This window comes from Oryzias latipes, chromosome 21 (assembly GCF_053564925.1).
Source record: "Oryzias latipes strain Hd-rR chromosome 21, Olatipes_Hd-rR_3.1".
NCBI lineage: Eukaryota > Metazoa > Chordata > Actinopteri > Beloniformes > Adrianichthyidae > Oryzias > Oryzias latipes.
In genome coordinates, this window is record NC_136257.1 from 26,379,833 (window position 1) to 26,400,018 (window position 20,186).

The 20,186-nt window shown below is 38.5% G+C and overlaps 3 long non-coding RNA genes across 3 annotated transcripts; all 3 read left to right on the plus strand.

Annotated features, from left to right (window-relative positions):
• The first annotated feature begins 3,517 nt into the window (after window positions 1-3,517).
• LOC144988806 (uncharacterized) lies at window positions 3,518-4,151 on the plus strand. Its single transcript, XR_013652833.1, has 2 exons — window positions 3,518-3,656; window positions 3,921-4,151. It is a non-coding gene; the product is annotated as an uncharacterized LOC144988806 (long non-coding RNA).
• Window positions 4,152-4,335: 184 nt separating this feature from the next.
• On the plus strand, window positions 4,336-5,538 carry LOC111946738 (uncharacterized). Its single transcript, XR_002872478.2, has 3 exons — window positions 4,336-4,478; window positions 4,553-4,683; window positions 4,859-5,538. It is a non-coding gene; the product is annotated as an uncharacterized LOC111946738 (long non-coding RNA).
• Window positions 5,539-6,213: 675 nt separating this feature from the next.
• Window positions 6,214-7,851, plus strand: LOC144988805 (uncharacterized). The gene is made up of 4 exons (XR_013652832.1): window positions 6,214-6,461; window positions 7,014-7,191; window positions 7,321-7,415; window positions 7,568-7,851. It is a non-coding gene; the product is annotated as an uncharacterized LOC144988805 (long non-coding RNA).
• The last annotated feature ends 12,335 nt before the right edge of the window (window positions 7,852-20,186 follow it).

Here is a 20,186-nt window from a genome sequence, read left to right on the forward strand (position 1 = left end):
TCTCCTCCACATTTAAGGAGCCAGTTGAGGTGGCTCGGGCATCTAGTCCGGATGCCTCCTGGACGCCTCCCTGGGGAGGTGTTCCGGGCATGACCTACTGGGCAGAGGTCCCGGGGAAGACCCAGGACACGCTGGGGAGACTACGTCTCTGGGCTGGCCTGGGAACGCCTCGGGGTCCCTCCAGAGGAGCTGGAGGAAGTGGCCGGAGCAAGGGAAGTCCCGGATATGCGGCGGAAGATGGATGGATGGATTGTGTTTTTTATTTTTTACTTTAATTTATTTTTTCAGGTGAATGCATTCTTTACTTTGCCTCACCCAATTGCCCATTTACCCAATATGTGATGTTAGAAATAACCATTCCACTTAATATAATGTATTTTTAAAATCAAAATATGGAAGAGACTTTGAATTTGGCCTGCATCAGACTTATTTCCTCCTCTTTTTAACTCAGCAAGCGTTTGCATTTGCACAGCTGGCCCAACTGTGACTTTGTTTAGAGCTTTGAAGTGCTTCCTGCATCTTTTACCCAGGATGTATTTATTCTAAATTCGTGTTTTGTTTTGTTTTTTTACCTAGAAAAAACAACTTTGGGATATACAAGCGGCCCACAAACTTGCTCAGCTTATTACACTTTGAGATTTCCTGGCAGGAAATTCTAAACAACTTCTATGAGTGAGGTAGAAAATGGAAGAGAAGTAACTTCACTTCTGTGTGTGTGTTTTCAGTGAAAAATAACCCCATAATTGGTAATAATATGTATAAAAAATAATATTAACAATATGAAGATCATTTCAATGTAATTCAGGGTAATAGTTGTATTTAATTGGTGGACTTTTGTCAGGACTATACATAAGTACATAAGTGTGCAGTAAAAGCTGTCAGCATATATCTAATAGCATCAAAAGAAACGTATTGGAGCTTTGTGTATAGTCCATTGACTGTATGTGGGAACTGGAGTGAGTGACCCCCTCCCTTTTGCGTTCCAAACAGGAAGTACCTGCTGGCTCCAAGAAGCCAAAGTCCTACAGACTTCTATAGAGAAATAAACAGCATTACTCAGTCATTCTATTGGTCGGAATAAACATTCCAGCGCTTCCTTTTTTTTAACATTTTCCTGCCAATTGTTTTTTTTCTTTATATTTTTTCCTGTAGTGTATGTTATTCAAGCTATGAACTGACCAATCAGATGCCTCAATAAAAGTAGGTAGTCTCACGTCAAACGTTTGAAACATTTGACAAATTTTCCCAAGCCCGCTTTCAAATAGTAAGGGTGTGGACTTCCAACAAGCTTAGTCCTGATTTGCAAGAGTGGTTGCCATAGAAATGATGACTCAGACCGACTCGGACAATCAGTGCGTACTGACACTGGTTCCAACAGGACGTCATCCATATCACTAAAAAATGGCGACAGAATTGACTTGTGTTTCAACTGCTCTCTTTGCGGATTGCCACTCCAAATCAACCTCTATAACCCTTTCCTCTGCACGCTCCTCGCTCACACCAAACCACCCTCATGCCCTCCTTCACTACATCCACAAATCTTCTCTTTAGTCCTCCTTCAGGCCTTTTTCTTGGTGGTTCTGACCTCAGCATCCTTTTACCAACATAATCACTCTCCCTCCTTTCAACATGTTCAAACCATCTCAGTCTGCCTCCCTGCATTTATCTCCAAAACATTCAACATGAGCTGTCCGTCTGATGGATTCATTCCTGTTCCTATCCATCCTCATCACTCCCAAAGAGAACCTGAGCATCTTTAGCTTCTTCGTACAAAACCACAGCTTCTCTATTGCCACCTTTCCGGCATTCTCTAGATTCACAAAGACAATGCAGTTCCTTCTAACCTTCTCTGTTCTTTTCCAGCAGCATCCTCAAAGCAAATATTGTGTCTGTGTTCTTTTTCTCCACATGAAACCACACAGTGGCTCACAAATGTTCACTTGTGACCTCAGCTCAGCTTCCACTCTTTCTCATAACTTCAGTGTGTGATTCATCTGTAGTTAACAATTCTACACATCTCCCTTTTTTTTCTTGGAAATGGGCACCAGAGCTTTTCTCCTCCATTCTTCAGACATCCTCTCACTCTCCAAGATCTTATTAAAAAGCCCAGTCAGGAACTCTGCTGCCACCTCTCCTAATCTCCTCCATGCCTCCACAGATATGCTGCTTTCCCCCTCCTCATCCTCTTCAATGCCTTCCTCATTTCATTCTTGCTGATCTTTGCTACTCCCCGCTCCACAACAGCCATCTCTTTTACTCTGTGCCCTCTAACATTTCCCTCCTTCATCAGCTCAGCAACCATAAACAATGTTCATAGTGTTAGTGGTAATAGCATTCAAATCACCAGACAAAAACCTGAGGAACCTGCAAGCTCCGGACCCCTGCTGACTGCCTGAGGTGGACTGCTTAAAAGCTCCCAGATGTGCGGTATACTGGCATCTATAATTATCACATTCATTTTCCCACTGCATTCACTGTATGTCTCGCTTTGCTTCACATCTGTCCTAATAACTCTGAGATGCTTTGAAAACTGGATACACAAAGGAATGAATGAAAACATTTACAACTTTCTGATGTTAAGCTAAGTGTGCAGCTTTGTTTGTGTTGTTTAGCAGCAGTACTAAAGGCAAATATTCAAACTATTTCTGTTGCCAAAGTGACATTAATTATTAGACAGACAATTTTAGTTGCCCATCAATGTTAAATAAACAGTATATGTGAAATTGTTAAATTAGAACAATATAGCAGCTTGCAATAACACGACTTTGATATGTTTGTTGTATTTTTTTATATTAGCTAATATAGAAAATAAAATGGGGCTATATGGTGGTGCAGTAGGAAGGCAGGAAGGCCTTGGTTCAAACCCCAGCTGGAACCTTTGTGTGTGGAGGCTGCATGTTCTCCTGCATACATGGGCAAAATCAGGTACTCCTGCTTCCTCCCAATGTCTAAGAACATACTTCATACAGTATGTTAATCGGTGAGTGTAAATTGTCCCTTGGTGTGCATGTAAGATTGTGGTCCTGCAACCGGATTGGCGACCTGTTCAGGGTGTACCCTGCCTTTGCCAATCAGTAGCCAGGATGGCTCCAGCAGGCCTGCAAGAAATTCAGTGGGTTCTGAAAATGAATGGATGGAAAATACAATGGTAGTCTGGCTTGATGTAGCTTGAATTTACTGTACTGGTGTTTCTTTAGTGACATTATGAGTAATATGTCCAAAGAAAAAAAATATGATAAGAAGATAATGATGGAGTTACTAACCTAACAAAACTTAAAGATCCACTCCAATGTAAATTGGGTTTTTGCCGTTTTAAACATGTTCTTGTAGCATTTTTCTCAAAATGAAGGACAAATAAAGAAAATTAAGATAATGGCTGTGTCCGAATTACCGCCCTAACCCCTATATAGTGCACTATATAGTGCGGTCGCCATTTTGTAGTGCTGTCCGAATCTACAGTTCAAAAATCATGTGCACTAGAAATTTCCCAGAATTCTCTACGAAAAACCAGTGTGGATCGATGCTCACTCGATCGGCGAATATTGCCCAGAATGCACTGCGTTCATACCAGAATGCATTGCGTGTAACCCACAATACACTGCGTTTGAATTATTCAAAGATGGCGGACGGTTGCGCTAGAAAGAGGACTTAAAAATGTAAGTATCTTTAAAAGTATCAAGTATCTGTTGTAAAATATATTTGTAAATACGTAAGATGATGTGTTTAATATGTTTTATTCCTCAATCGACTATCTACATTGTTTTGAAGCTCATCAATTTTGGTAATGCTAAAGCTAACGCTAGCGCGAATTAGCATTGAAGGCTAAAAACAAACGCTGTTGATAGTACATCAAAAAACAGTGAGTTCTAACCGTAGTTATAAGTTATTAACACATTTTTTAAATGTGTTTATATATGTAGGGACTGACGAGGATGAGGAAAATCTGATCCATCTGTGGATGGAGAAAGATAGCCTGTTTGTTATCAGGCAAGCTCGTGCCGGATGGGAGTAAGAGACACTACTGCAGCACGAAGGGACAAAGAGTGACAGGAAAGTCTGTTAAGCTTACCTGAGTTTAAAATATTGTTCACAAAATGTAACATCGTCGTTGTTTTTGCAATTTGTTTAATAAATGCAGGAACAAAAATGAATTATTTACATTTATTATTTAAATCTGAGCCATTTTTAACAATCTCAAAAGTATTTTCATATAAATATCAAATGTACATATTTACATTTACGTTTTATATGTTAACATTTATTTTTATACATCATAACAATAATCCTGGTCTTCTAGAGTCATGTGTGTCACAGTTGGAGCTGAAAGGAAAGCAGAGATCTGTCCTCGCAGACGGCCGCCACTTTACCCGTCCTACTGGTTCCTGCTGTGGCTCAACATCTGTGGTTCCAAGCAGTCCCCTTCTCTGATGCACAGATTGTGCAGAACTGAACTGCAGGCAATGATTTTCATTGCAAAGGTTGGTTTTACTTCCAGTGCCCCCAGAAATATTGCTCTCCTCCTCATTTGCCAAATGCTCTCTCTCCACCACAGAGCGTGCCTTGGCGTGGTGCTGGTTGTAACGGGCCTGAACCGCATTCCTCATGGGTTCCCTGTAGGGTGTCAGCAGCGTGATGGGATGAGCAATGCAGGGATACCCACCATCACCCAAAAGGATCATTCAGGTGGGTAATGTTTTATTTACATAAATTGGGCTTTTACGTAGAACCTGTGAACTGTGGACTGATCCTTGATTCCCAACAAAAATATCTCTAAATTTGGCTTAGAGTCACATACAGCCTGCAGTTGAATGGAATAAAAAAGCTTCCTGTTAAAATAACAAGCTGCATTTTCTTTTAGGGTCTTTATACTTCAGTGGCAGCCATCGATGTTCCCCACGACCTTTTGGAAGGTGGAAGACCAAGCGAGCTGCTATAAAACCAGAGGTGACTAATGACAGTTCATTCCCACTGGATGCTGGGTGACCCTGCTCATCAGCTGGAGGATGCGGTCTGCCGTCCTGTGGACAACGTCGCTCACAGTGGACCGTGGCATGTCAAAGGCCCTGGCTACCACACCGTAAGATGTGCCACATGCCAGCCAGAAAAGAAACACCAGGACCTCAGTCTCCTGTACACCCCCCAGAGTGTGAGGAACCCGAAGCTGCTCCACCAGATGCTCAATGGTCCTGCGGGTCAACCGATCTGCGGTTCTGCCGGTCTGGTCTTGTGTCGGACTGACCGTCAGCGTGAAGGGCCACGACAGACACCTTTATGTTGGCAAAGCAGTAGAGACGTGGAAGACCCTGTAAAATAGAAAAATAATTATTTCATTGAGAAAATTAAATCTGATTTTTTTGAATGTTACATTTTATTCTGATGTCTTACATTTTAGTTTATGACGTATTTATAAATGCTGGAAAATCTCATGGTTTTTTTTTGGCTGGGTTTTTGGATTTTTATATAAATATTTAAAAATTAAAGTATTTTTGTTTAAAACAAGTGATATGGTTTGACTCTGAATAAAAAATACTAAACTTTGATCTCACAAGTGTTTCATGTAGTTAGACTATACAGTTCATAGTCCAGTGTTGAAAAAGAATTTTAAACTCTTACGCAGACTGTGTAACCTTGAGCACAATTAGTGACAAATGCTTAAATTGAACTCACAAGTTGTTCATGTCTGGCCAGGGCATCCAGAGGAAATCTTCGGAGACGTCTGCTTCTCCTTGCCGCCCTGTGATGCTGCATATCTGCTCGTTTTTGGTTTGATCCCATGAAAAACGGTTGAATTATTGCCAGGAACACGGACAGATTCATATATAAAGCTATTTTCAGTAAGGTAGAAGAGAAAACTACAGAAAAAAATGCCTCCTCGCAAGAGCCCGTAAATCGTTCAGCGGCACAAAAATATTGCCATGGAGTAATAACATGGGGGTTTATTTATCAACAAATACATAAAATCTACACCAATGTGTTTGTAATTTTATTATTTATAAATCAGCCACATTTTCCATGATCAGAACACAGCAGATTCATAAATACTCTTCATAAAATGTTCATATTTATTATATTTTTAATTTGACAAATGGGTGTCATTCTCCGCGTTAAATAGAAGTAGTTCCCCTCCAGACCAGGTGGTGGCGGTAATGCGCCACTTTGTTTCCGTGCCAAGCGCCATTTGAAAACACCCGAAAGAGAAAACTAGTGAGCACGGGTGTCCGAATAGACCTTTTTCGCAAAAACCGGAAGTACGTCATCAACGTGTAAACCTAGTTCCGGTTTGTGCTTCGCTGGCGGAGGAATGGCAGAGCCTAGAGTGTTTTCGAAGAGCCTGAGTTGTGTTCCGAAGTTCACCAGCACCGATGTGATGAAGAGTGTGAAGATGCAATCGTCCACTAAAGGAAACAAATTGGACATGGGATATAAATTCGTCCACGAAGAGTTTATCCACCATTACCAAGGTAAGCTTCAGCTAGCTTTAGCCATAGCCGCATCACCGGTAACTCTGTGTGTTTACGTCAACTGTAAATCCTGGTGTTATTAATTTGTAATATAAGGCATCGCAGTGAATATGTTGTGTTTATGTTTAAGTGAAAAGGCATGAGATTAACATAACACCCAAAAATTTGGTGAAGCTGTAAATAAGAAATGTTAAGTTGCCCGTATGCGTGTTCATTTTGCTGCGGTTGCGGCACTTTCTTCACTTACTAGTATTATTTTTCTGAAAGTATGGTGAGCAGAAGTCCTCTTTTCCTGGACATGTCCTCTCTTTTGATACTTATATAATAAAATAACATTGAACATAGATGAAATGTAATTATATTTGCTTCATGTATGCAGCTCTGAACACCAATTACTCTCGATGAAATATCTCACAAACTCACTTCACTCCTCTTTTTTACAAACTCAAATCTGGTCACCCTATTGACAGTTATAGTTTCATGTCATTCTGAACATTGATGTAGCAACATAAGTATGTCCTAATTTTAACCTATATAATTTATTGTGTCTAGATATCACTGGACGCAGAAAGTGCCAACCTGAAAGCTTTCGTCTGCAGTTGTGTGGCTGCTAAAGGATTTTGCAATCACATAGTTGCCATCCTGTTCCAGACCGCACATTATTCACAGCTGGGTCTGCAGGCTGCTCCACCCCCCTGGCCTGCACGAGTGGCTTGCAAAGATGGCACAGGTGGGTTTGTGATCATATTGTCATTATTTTTTAAGAACGTATGTGTATCCATAACAACTCTAAATTATTATAAAAACACCCCAAGTAGTTACTACAGACTTTAATTGCTTTCTGCCTTTTACTTATAAGGGAATCCATCCTGAACCGGTTAGTGAGCTGATGGTGCAAAAACCCAAAACAGTTGGCAGGGACGGTCAGAGGTCCACACTGTACAAGGCATACAGGTGATTAACTTTTTGTTGCTTTGTGAGCAAGTTTTTTTTTTTTTTAATCTTATGACTAACCAAATTATGGTTACAGCAGATATAATGAATTAAATTGAAATGTAGTTATGCACTTATGTCTAACTTTTGTGTGTTGTGTTTCTCTTGTGTAGGACCACAGCCAGATCCATATGATGGCATCTGGAAGCAGATTATGCCAGGTGCAGCCCCAACCTCTCATGGTTGTGTTGGATGGGTTTCTGAGATGGAATGAAAGAGAACTTGGATATATATTGTGGCAAATGCATGAATGCATACCTTAAATTACACTTATCTTGTCTTTAACAATCAGTTCAGCCTTCTGTCTTACTGTTGATCTGTAATGTTATTTTTTATTGTAAATGTTTGATGTTATTTGCATACCAAAAAATTAAACGAGGCACAATTTTGACCAAAATTGTTTTATTTGTTCATCTAATTTTTTTGTGTAGTCAGTCACATTTCAACAGAAAAATATTACGAATATAACAATTATATTTAATTAGATTTTAAGAATATGTGGAAACACTAAATTTTTCCATACTATTTGCACATTATACATTATTTACATACCAAACATTAATTCACTCTTCAAAACAAAAAAGTCCATGATAATTTGCCAAAACACGGCGGTTAAGCCAGATCTGATTCACACTGCCCATCAGTGTGAGCGGCACAGAAAGTTCCTGATGTGAAAGGACTTTATCCTACTGATCACTCTTTCCACCATAATTCTGAGGCGGGTGATGGCTGCGGTTTGTTCTGTTTCCTCCTTGCTGAATTGAGCTGAAAGCTTAAAAGGTGGAATAATGATCTTAGATCCAATGTCAGTTAGGAGGTCTTGAACGAGGAACTTTTGTCCGCCATGACATCGTCTCCTGGCTCCAGCAAAGGAACTTGGCTTCTAAGTCATGGATGTAATCCAAAGCCTCATCCAGAGCACCTGTGAAGATAAAGAAATTAAAAATCAGTCTTAATATATTAATGCTACCTTTCAACACAACACAGTAATCATGTTTTGAAAAGTATGTTAAGTATTTAATTACAAATACATTTCATTTATTTTTGTTAAGGAAATTACAAAATGACAAAATGCTCAAAAGTGATTAAATACATGTAATTAAAATAGGTGAGAGCATGAACATCTTTTATTATAAATATTAATTTGTTCAGGTAGAAATGCATGTATCCAATAACGGTACACATAGTTGACTAACGTTAACCAAACACATTATGAACAACCTTACCTGCAGGTGGGTGTGTCACGTAGTCGTGATCCATCTTTACTGTCTTAGCTTAGCCACCATGTCGCTAGTATCTTCACAGCTTAGCTGCATAGCCTGACGTCTGAGGTTCTGTCATATTCTGACTCCCTTCTCAAAGGATCAGTAAAGTTGTTCCAAGGGAAAATACTCGGGGCAACACCACTCTTCAGGCGACGAACGACGCAGCCGCACCACAATCCCGGAGCGAAGTTAGTAAGTGCCGGCAGCAGAGGGTGCTACCTGTGTTTACATTAAAACTATGCCCTTCATCTCTTCGGATCGCCTATATCCATTTGGGTTTCAGGTTTGGATCCACAGGAAAATAATGAAATGAAAGGTAAGGCTGTTTTTGGTTGGAAGACGAACAGCCTGGAACGCAACAGAGACTGCAACTCTTCGACTCTGCCATTCTTCATATCTGCTGCTACGCTAACAGGAAGTTGTTTTACACGTCATTGACGTATTTCCGGTCGAAAAATGCGGAAGTGTGAAAAAGGTCTATTGCTTTGAAAATTCAGAGAACTATATAGAGAACTATATAGTGCCGCACTATATAGGGTTTTAGTAGTTAGGGGTTAGGGCGGTAATTCGGACACAGCCTAAAACTTTTTTTCTGAGTATTTCTCTATTCAAATCATTGAAAATCAGGAGCAGACAAAAAATGTACGTGTAAAAAAAGCCTACAAACAATTGGATCCATGAACTTCTTAATTTTCCCCATTGAGCTGGCGTCTGACTCAATGGTTAAATAGTGTAACAGATGGATGATGGGAAATCAGTGAAGGCTTACTCCCTCCATACTAATAGCACTGCCCACAACTCAGAGGCAAATTTCGAATGAACTACTGCCCCTCTGCAGACACTATGTCCTAGAATATGACACAAGTTCTTTGATTTTGGCTAAAAACAGCATAATCAAAATTAAAAGACCACAGAGAGCGGTTTTAAATTAGATCAAAAGATGTTCGGAGTAGGACTTTCAAACACTTCACATCTGACTGTCAGTTGGGGTTGTGGCGTTACTGTGCTGGCTTTGAAAAATATAATTTAAGTCAATTTTCTTCAACAAGACTCTGTAACAAATAAAGCTGATTGGTTGTCTTTTACAGCAGTTTGCTTCTATGTTCAGGGTGCAAATTTTAATTTTTGTTTTAATACTTTCTTACCTTAGAGTTTATGTTTCTGTTAATAAAATGTCCAACTTGAGTATTGTGAAAACAGTTTTGCAATTTAAATTGAGAACATCCTTTCGTTTATGCATAAAAATGAATCTTTAAAAATAGCTAGAATGATGCCTGTGGGACTTTTTAACTGGAGAGCCTGGGGAGCTCACAGTTACAGGTTGACTTCGGGCTCTGCTTTATCACATATAATGACATAAATATCTGTACATTTTGACTGGTTTCCTGCAGCTGGATGTTTAGTCAAGCATTTCTATCTGTGGTGTTTTATGAACTCAAGGCAGCTAAATGCATGACTTACGACAGGGTTAAGTGCCAACTGGCCCAGGCAAAACTCTACTAGGGACAAATAAAAATCGGAGAGTAAAACCGTCCGTTGGCTTTTTCTATTTGATTTGTGATTTGGAGGTTGAAGTTGTTGTGTGAGCTTTTGGGCCGCACACTAAACTCGCTCACTCAGTTTAAGATGCTTCAAGGGCTGTTGAGTGTTAATTGTCACCAACCTTCTTTTACAACGGATGACAATACTTCAACTGAAGAATTAAACATGAGGAACACTTTAACATAAACAAATGATGAAAAAGGTGTAAAAGACAATTAGAAACAGAGTGGTTTAACTACACGTGTAATCGATATTACATCAAGAACTCAGAAAGTGAAAAAAAGCATATGATCCTTGTGTTTGCAAATATGTAGACAGTAAAAGGCTTCTTGCTCTTAAGAATTATTTTTGAGCTATTTATGTTTTACCTCCACCTTCCTTCCAGTTACTTAGAATTTTCTAAATAATACTGGACTTCTTTTGTCAATAACCAACTTACATTTTTAATACTTTCCTGACCACCTAATGTGTCTCAATCAAGGTCAGATAGGAGCGGTTAAAAAAAAAAAAAAGTGATGCAGTGCTTTGAGAGTGTTTAGTTTTTGCTTCACTCTCATTTCTTGACATGATGGAAGGAAAGGTTTACACATGGCGGAAGTCGGAGTGTTTAAAGGGGATTGGAATAAAAAAAAAAAGATGACGAGAATCCACGCAATCACTCCACCCTCTGGTGCAAGAACTAAATCCCTGAGGGAAACTCCTCATAAACATTCAATTTTTTCCAAGGCCACTCAGACTCTTCAGATTCTCATTTATTGTACCTTTGCTGCATATCTGAAGGAGAGCCCCAGCAGCGTGTCGACCAGTCAAATTACCTGGAAACGGGGTTTGCTGCCTCTGCCATGGCTAAAATTGCCTTCCCTCTGACAAGCCTTCCAATTCCATTCCATTTAGATAAATTCCACATTAGATTAATTATGGATTAATTCCTTGGGATTTAACTTTAATAAATGACTAGATTTATTTGTTTGGACTGTCAGGAGGGTTCAAGGCTGGAATGAAGTAGCCATGCTGCATGGTTGGGTTTTATTTTTCTTACTAAAAGGAAGGTAAAAGAGTAACCGAAGCAATGTAAATGCTTCATCACCTCATGTAAGTCAGGATGTAATGGAATTTTGGATGTCATTTTTCCCCATACAGGAGGGGTTTTCAAGAAAAGCAATACTCAAAAGAACACATTTGCCTCCACAGACTGCATGAAATTCAACCCTGGATTTGGTAACAAAGGTTAAAGCTTTGAAAAGCTGCACACACATCTCAGTGAAGCCTTTGGGGATGCTTCTCTTTTAAACTTTATTTATAATCATCTTTGAAAATAGCCTTGATGGAACTGTGGATTAATAACCAAGGTTAAAATATCTAGAGTGATTGTTAGCATCTTTCTTCTTTTTTCTAGGTTAAATGTGGTGTCCTTGTTCCAGACAGACCACAAGTAGAATTAAAATGAGGGTGCGCTGGATGGGAAGAATTGCATCATGTTCTGTTCTTGAGACTGTGCAAGTTAATGGAAAGTTTTAAAATGCAAATCCGTATTTTAGTTTTGCAGCCCCTCTCTTGGTCTTCATTTTGGTTGCAGCTTAAGCACATTGCACATGATTGTATCTTTGGACGTTTGAGATATTCCACTGTTTGCAAAACCTAATTGATGCATTTCTTGTTTACCGGCTGGAGTAGAAGATTGACCAGATGAAGAAGAAGCTGAGCTGGGTCTCTCATAGTTATGACTCTGGGGTCAATACAGTAAACAGTGTTTTGGCTCAAATACAAACAGTTTTGATCCCCGTGGTTGCACTCAGGCAAACATTTACTTATTCAAATTTACATCCAGCGATGGCCTGAAAGGACAAAGATGGCTTTTTTCTCCCGGTCTTGATAGATGTTTTGAATGATTGATGTCTTGGTATTTGGTATGCAGTGGCTGTCTGTCAGCTGGTTCTTTGATTGTGTTTTACTGCTCTCATTATGTGTTACTGACTCAAACTTAGCATGCAGGTGAGTGCTGGGACCAGCCTTACCTATAATGAGCCTTGAAACGGCATCACACAAGTACTGCAGTTTCTTACTTAAAAAAATGGACCATTATCTCACATAGAGGTCACAGAATGTTTGCAAATTGATTTCCCCTTAATGTTCTCATGTTCTTTTTTTTTTTTTTTTACTTTTTCCTCTCATTACAAGCTTCAAGATACAAGTGCATACTCACATTTTATTGGATCACCACTGACTTTGATTGTGGAACAAGTTGGAACTGCAAAAAATAAGTCGTATGATGTTCTTTCTTGTAAAAAAAAAAACATTCATAAGGTTTTTTTTCTTCTTGCACTTGTCAGAAAGACACCTGTGGTTGGCTTTTCTCAATCCAAAGGTTATCAATAGTGAAGATGATCCTGCAGTGACCAACTCCTAGCGGCAAATCATGTTTAATGGATATATTGATATTCAGTACTGCGCACGTTTGACCCCTAAAGTCCAAATTATTTTTAAGTCTCCTTAAAGGCGAAGGCCAAAGCACAGTGGGGCAGACTTTGTATCATTTTGCTGTTGCCTCTAAACATACAACAGCACAGTGTTTTAGAGCTGTGGTGTGAAAACGACGCCACAACTTCAATCGAACTCTAAACAGCATTGTGTAGAACAGAACAACAAATGCAAAATAGAAACATACAAACAATTAGCTCTAATGCTTGTTTCCAACCCCAAATTGCATCCTGGTAACAATAGCACAAGCAATTTTCCTGGTTGTTCCTATTCATTACCAGATGTTAACCAACACAGGGCCATCAATTCCGTTGATGTGTGTTGAACACCCATGTGAGCTCATGTCAGTCAGGCGGGAGAACTATTGTGCTCAGGCACTCTTTAAGGCAACCGTGTCTAGAATGAGTGCACCTCAAGACTCCCTGAAGCGCCCCTTTATGATTTAAACAAAAAAAAAAACTGTACAGTTAAAGAAATAACAGATGATGAAGAAACAATAAAAGAATCATGGACCAAGTTCATGTTCTTTCATGCCTGCCTTTGTTCACGTGTTGATATACAACTGATTCTGCTTATCAGACACACCACAGAAATGTTTTGACGATGAAAAATGCAAGGCCAGAAGTAAGAAAAATAAATAAATGAACAAAAAGTATTTTATTTCTAACAACAGTTGATTGCAAATAGGATTTGGTACAAAAGCAATATCCGGAAAGTCATTGAAGGGCAAAGACTGCCTGAGGATAGCATGCAACATGCATGAACTCTGATCTCTCATGCATGGCTGAATCCAGAGCTACTTTTGATCTACAGCTCATGTAAACCGCAGAGCAAGGCAGTGGTAGAGGGGGAAAAATAAGAAATCAAAACATGAAAAGTGTTACCCCTTTAAATCTCTTAAGGTGAGCAAACCTAGAACTAATGCCTATATTTGGGGGAATCTGAGATGGACCATGATACATGTTGCTCTACAAACCACAGAAAACAATCTGGCACATTTCTCAAAAACACAAGCACCCAAACTCTTCTGTTATTTTATAAAACTCCAAGAGCAAGGCTGTGTGGAAGTTTGGAGCTGAGTCAGTGACCATGGTTAAAAAGAAGGTTACTTCCACCTCTTTGATGACTGTTTATGCAAAGAAGTTTAAAGCAGCATATCCTGCCTTCATGATGACATAATTTTCAGGACAGTCCACAGCAAGCACTTCAAAGGTGAGGATGGCATAGCAGAAACCTGTAGTCCTGACCTGTCTGCAATTTATAATTAGCATGCATATATAACACAAAAAACTACTGCATTGGCATATATCTGTAGACGTGCTAGCATTGCATAAATGTATATAACTGACTGTTTTATACTCTTTTAAATCGAATAAAAGTCTAACTAAATGGAAAAGTATGTTCTTTCCCACTTCATGGAGTCTAAATAATCTTTTTATAGTGGTTTGATGGTGCAGGGTCACTGATTTAGTAAAAAAGAAAAACGGGGACTATTTTTTTCAGAATTTACTAATTTTGGACTTCTTGGTGTCCCATCAGCTATGTTCTTTGATAATCTCCGAATAATAACTCTTAAGAAAATTCAAAGTGACAATCAACTGTCTCTTTTCGGAAAGCAAGCGTCAAGTCTTGTCTGTATTTCATGAAGCAGACGACCTGTGTTACTTAGTGTGGATTGAAGGGGGCGCTATAACAACACTTCATGTGTCAGTGACACCAAGAGTCCTTTTTAGCATCAAGGTAGGAATCCATGAACCCCAAAGAAAAAAGGCACATCTCTGAACTTCTATTTTCAGAGCACCCAGGCTTTTTTGTCACCATCAGTGTAACACAAAAAGACAGAAGTATTTAGAAATTCTTCTTAATGGAGTGTTTTACTCTTTAATGTCAGCAAGCACTGGCCTTTTTTTTTCCCTCTGGGGCAGTAAAAGCTGATCATTTATGTTGTCAGTCAGATAAGAAACATGTTTCTTGTGGAGAACTAATATTGAAGTGGTCGTTTGGGAGCATTCCCAGTGGATCCCTTAACATTTGGGCTGGTGTTACAGTCAGGAAAAAAGGGCTTATGTTCAGACAGAATTTTTCTTCAAACCAGCACCTTTAAAGAAAAAAATCCTCCCACTGAAGCTGCAGCAGATAGCACACTGTTTGGAGTGAAATAGTAGTTTGCCTTAAATAAGGTCTGCTACTATAATATACAAGTTGGTACCAACTGAACTGTTTGATGTATTCAATTTCCATATTAAAAAGAAATGGGCTGGTCGCGGGATGAAAATCTGTCGCACTCTGGCCCTGTGGAAAACTGATGCACAAAAGGCATTTCCATCTACCAAAGTTCAACTGTTCGTTGGCACAGGAGAAAAACACCTGGAGGGAGTAAGTAAAAAAAAAAAGATCATTTTGCTTTTTTCCTCACAGATTTTTTGCTGTTTTCATGAAACTTTTGGAATGTTCAGTTTAAAAACCTTTGAAGGAAACACAGCTCATGTCAGCAGAAGCCACGCTCTCTGGCCTTTTGCACAACAAATGTAGCTGCAGAGACAACTGAGTATTTTAGTGTAAAATAAAGCAGGTTTTGAAGGCAGAACTTCAATACAGATACAAATAAACCTAAAAAATGTTAACAATTTTAATAAGAAATTGATTTCTAAATATTACAGAAAAGCTCCCTATGTTTTAACATGGCAAAACAAGACTTTGCTATGTATTTTTAAAGTTAATAATGCTTTTCAGGTTAGATCAAAGACATCAATTAAACTTAAGTTGTCTTGAAAGGACATTGAGAAAGTACAATGGCCCTGAAGAGAACAAATCACTTAAGGCAAAGACAGGTTAAAATACACAACAAAAATTAAAAAAGAAAAGCAAATATTTAAAAAAAAATACATTTTAGAAATTCAAAACAGGACTAAAACAAAATTTCAAAAAAACAAAAGGAATTAAAAATGAAACATTTTGAAAAGGAAAAGTAATTTCCAGAAATCAAACTCATAAAGAAACCAGAAAAGGTAGGAACTATGGGTCATTGCTGGATTGATTATTTTGGTTGTTGTTTTTTTTTCAAATGCTTCTCCAATGTCTGCATACTAATAACAGTTTTATGATTAGTACGGATTATATTCAGTATCACTTCATACCAAATAACTTTCAGTTGAAATGATGGAGAAATATCATCATGCAATGAGCAATGTCCCATGGTACCTACCCTTCTGGTTTCTTTTTGATTTATGGAAATGACCTTTATTTTCTGAAACGTTTCATTTTTATTTTTGTTGCGTCTTTTTTTAATTGTGTTTTGGTTTCTGGAGTTTTAATTTGATTCCTAAAATGTTATGTTATTTTGTCAAGGTCGCTGTGGTGCAGAGGAAAGGCGACCGTCCTCTGATTGGACGATCGCAGGTTCGGTTCCTCAGGATATAGCGTCACATTCACCTTTCATTTTCTTTTTTTTTTGTTTTCATTTCGAAGTGTAATTGGGTGAGACACTGAAACTTAAATTGCCTCTAGTGGGGCTATAGGTTGGCACCAGTGTGTGAATGGGACTGTGACTGTAAGACTGTAAAGTGTTTAGGGCCTTCAAGGAAGGTATGAAAAACGCTATAAAATTATTTACCATTATGATTATTTGTTCTGTTTGTTTAATTGTCGTCTTGATCTTTAATATGTTTTTGTGTTGAGTGATTTGTTGGTGTGAACGCAGAAATCTCACACACTTGTATTGAGGAAAATAAAACAGCTATTACTGACTCATTTCTTTTGTCAGAATAATCAGTTTTGGTCTGGTGCCTTTACATTTTTTACATGTTCTTACTAGTCTTAATTTGTTTTCATGGTAAACTTTCTGTAGTACAATTTATTCAAGTTATAAACTGGTCAATCAAACATCTGACACGTTTGATTGACAGATTGTCCTGAGGCCGGTTTAAATGTAAAGGGGTTTGGCCTTCTAACATGCTGACATCTGATTGGAGAGAGTTTTTGGCATAGAAATGTAGACTGACATGGATCCATCATGGCTTACTGAGGATGTCCTGTTCCAACATAGCGACGGACATCTACTGAAGTATGGCGACTGAAATTGAGTTTATTTGATTGGAACTAGAAGTAAGTCAATTTCAAAGTGTGACGTCTTACTGGCCTTGTCCAGTTCTCTGTATTCAGTCAATTGGGGCCCATAAGAAAGACCCATTTGTCTCCAATGGTTTGGTTTTGGGAAATGCTGTGAACATAAACAGGCTGCAGACGAAAAATGTAGTATTTTTGAGTAGAGAAATGCAAAACAAGGCATGAGCTGAAAATTGAGGATCTCCCTGTGGGTTGTATTAATCCACTCAACTGTCATGGCACCTTGTCATGCTATTTAAAAAAAAAGTATATTTTTATCACAATTTCATCCCACTCTATTTACATAATTTCTGCAGCTTTAAAAACATTTTTCAACCTTCAGAGCTGACTGTTTTCTCCGGTCGGTTCTGGTCTGACATCATTTCTGGCGCATCCATCGTGCAACAATAAATGCACTGTGCATGTGAAGCCCAGCACTATAGGACAGCCATGTCCTGTCTGTGAGCTTCACAGTTTTGTTTTGTGTCTGATGAATGCCTTTTGTGAGACTCTATCATCAAGCAGCTGCCAGGGAAAATGAAAGGAGTGACGAACTCATCAATACGTGTACATAAATTCTACGGTCTAGTGTGTCACGAGATTACACATAATCATGGATTTCACAAAAATGTGAGCTTCTGCAGTAACAGTGATTGTTACCGTGTGTTTATCTGTGACGATAAACCCCCTGTAAGGGCTGAGTCAGGGGCAATTGTTCTCCATGGAAAATCTCTTACACAAACTACTTTTTGGCTCAATGTGTGAAACAGTGATCAGTGTCCTATAAAGGTTTATATAGACAAATGCTATCTCTTATTTCATTACAAGAAGCTTGACTTGCTGCAATATTTACCCAATGTGCACAGTGTTATGGTTAACCTACTTTTGTTGGTTCAACGGGGGAAGGGTTTCTGGCACCTTCCCTTCACAGTTTAATGCCAGAGGACTCATCTATCCGTGGGTGCATGCGACTCATGATGCGGGTGGGTTCAGATTTTCTTCACTTGTCAGATCTTTCACCAAAGGCTATCAAAGGTGCACGAAAAAAAAAAATAGCTCAAGTGGTTTAACTTTTCAGAATTACGAGTTTAGATGTATTCAAAAACAAAAGTGCTCTCAGTTTTTCAGATGCTTCAATACGGGAAAGTATTACTGCTGATGTCCTTTTGTAAGAATAAGGTTTTATCGTCTTTGGTCGGTAATAAAAAAACCTTAACGTATCATGATGCACTAAAAGATGGATTACCAAAAAAGACAACAAATCTATTGAGTATTATGGGTGAAAAATGTCAGATGAAAATAGCAATCACCCCAAAACCTATTGTGCAGCAGAAAAAATGAACGTATTAAAGAGAGTACTGGTGCAAATGTCTTTTTAGGGGGGTAGAGTTGACTGCCATTGAAAAATGTTAAAGTTCTTAAATATCAAACTAAATGTTTTGCCATATTTGTATTAATGTATATTTAATATTTAATAAAGATTAAAATCTTTGTTTTTGGTGTAAAGTATGATTTTGTTGCAGTTGCTAGCCTCGCTCTCCAAAAAAGGCCCTGTTTTATTTGGAGGATTTTAGTATATTTCCTAATGTCCGTAAATCTCTAAAATTAATTAGTCAGTTTGGAAGAAATAATACCACAACCTCTTGAATTTATAAATATTGTAGTGAGGGGTCTTTGAGCGTGAGACGGATTACAGCAATGTTTCTTGTTCCAAAAGGATATTTATCCCGTGCAGCAGTGGATGCAGTTTGTTATTGACAGTGAAATGCTGCAGTCCTGGTCAGCCAACTATAGGTGACAGATTTTTAAACAAAAAATAATAATGCAAATATAATCTTTTTTTAAAGCTGCTTCTTAGGCCTGAAGGTGTTTAAACTAAATGAGAATAAATAAATAAAAAAATGAGGATTAGCAATGGCCTGTTTGTAACAGATTTGTAACTACATGGAATGAAATTAATCTGATGTGGGATGCTGTTTCCACATTTAGTTTGAAGTAAAAAACATTTGAAATTATTTGTTACAGGAGCTGCAGTGTAGATGTATTTAGCTTAAAGACCCACTCTAACCGTCATCCATTTTACAAGCCTTCCCAGTGGAATTTTTATTATGATTTTGCCATTTTTAGGCAAAATCAAAAACCTGTGTTGTTTTCTAGGACACAGTTTCTGCAGAGCGGCAGTCGTTCATTAGAAATCCGCCCATCATATTTTCTACGTTACTACTAGAATTGTTACAAGTCTTTTTGCTCCTGATTCACAGCTATTTGAATCAAAATGGTCTAAAGAGTCACTAGAACAGCATGTTTTGATTGGAGTGGGTCTTTAACCCTTGTGCCATCCTAGGCACTTTAACATTGGGAATTGGGTCATCTAGACCCACTAGACAGTGCGCTGAACTTTTTTCTTCAATGATTTGTGATCTTCACTGGTGTCCATGGATTACATGAAATCCTCTCCACCTTTATCCACCTTTGTCATGGTAGGGAGAACACGTCAATGGTCATCTTGACCCCGTTGGATAGCACAAGGGTTAAATTTTTACCAATAGTCTCAATCCTGTCTATTTATAAATGTATTGAATCCTGACTGTGTTTCTGTGAATGCCAGAAGGTAACTCTCATACAAAAAATAGGCTAATTAAAAGACACCCTCTAAGTGTGACGCTTGGTTGTGAATTTGTTAAATAAATCAACCAATCTGAAACCTGGATTCAAAACATATGTGGCATCATTCAGAGCTGCTCATGTTGGGCAGGGATTGACAAAAGAAATAAAAACCAATCTGTTTACAATATGAGCTTTTTGAACAAACGCCAAAAATAATGTTATTGGTAGTACTGTATGTGTTGTCATGAATGATCATAATATGGCCTCTTTAACTTTGTTTTTTACACCCAACCTTCAAAGAAAGTGCCGATTTATTGGGAAATTGATGTTTTTAACAAAGACTGGGGACAGAATGACATAAGGTGTAGGCAGACTCTTTTGCAGTTATGGTGACGTATCATCTGCTCTAATGGGCAGAGCTTGAGCAGTAATTACATGGGGTCTCCAAACTCTGTGTACTAATAATCACAAAGGTGTAAACTGACTGACTCCACAGATACAGAAAAGCTGACAGGAGACTGAGAGGGATGTTAGTTGAGCACTCATCTGTACGCACCCACTCAGTCCTCAGGGGAGGTTTAATCAGCTAAACACATGAAAACATCTGTGTGGGTGGATCATGGGTGTTTAAGGGCTTCAATCCTAATAAAACTATTGCTAAACACTAAACTTTTTTTTTTTTTTTTTAATGCAGCTCTGCTCTATCAAACGCTCATGACTGCTTATCTTCATAAAT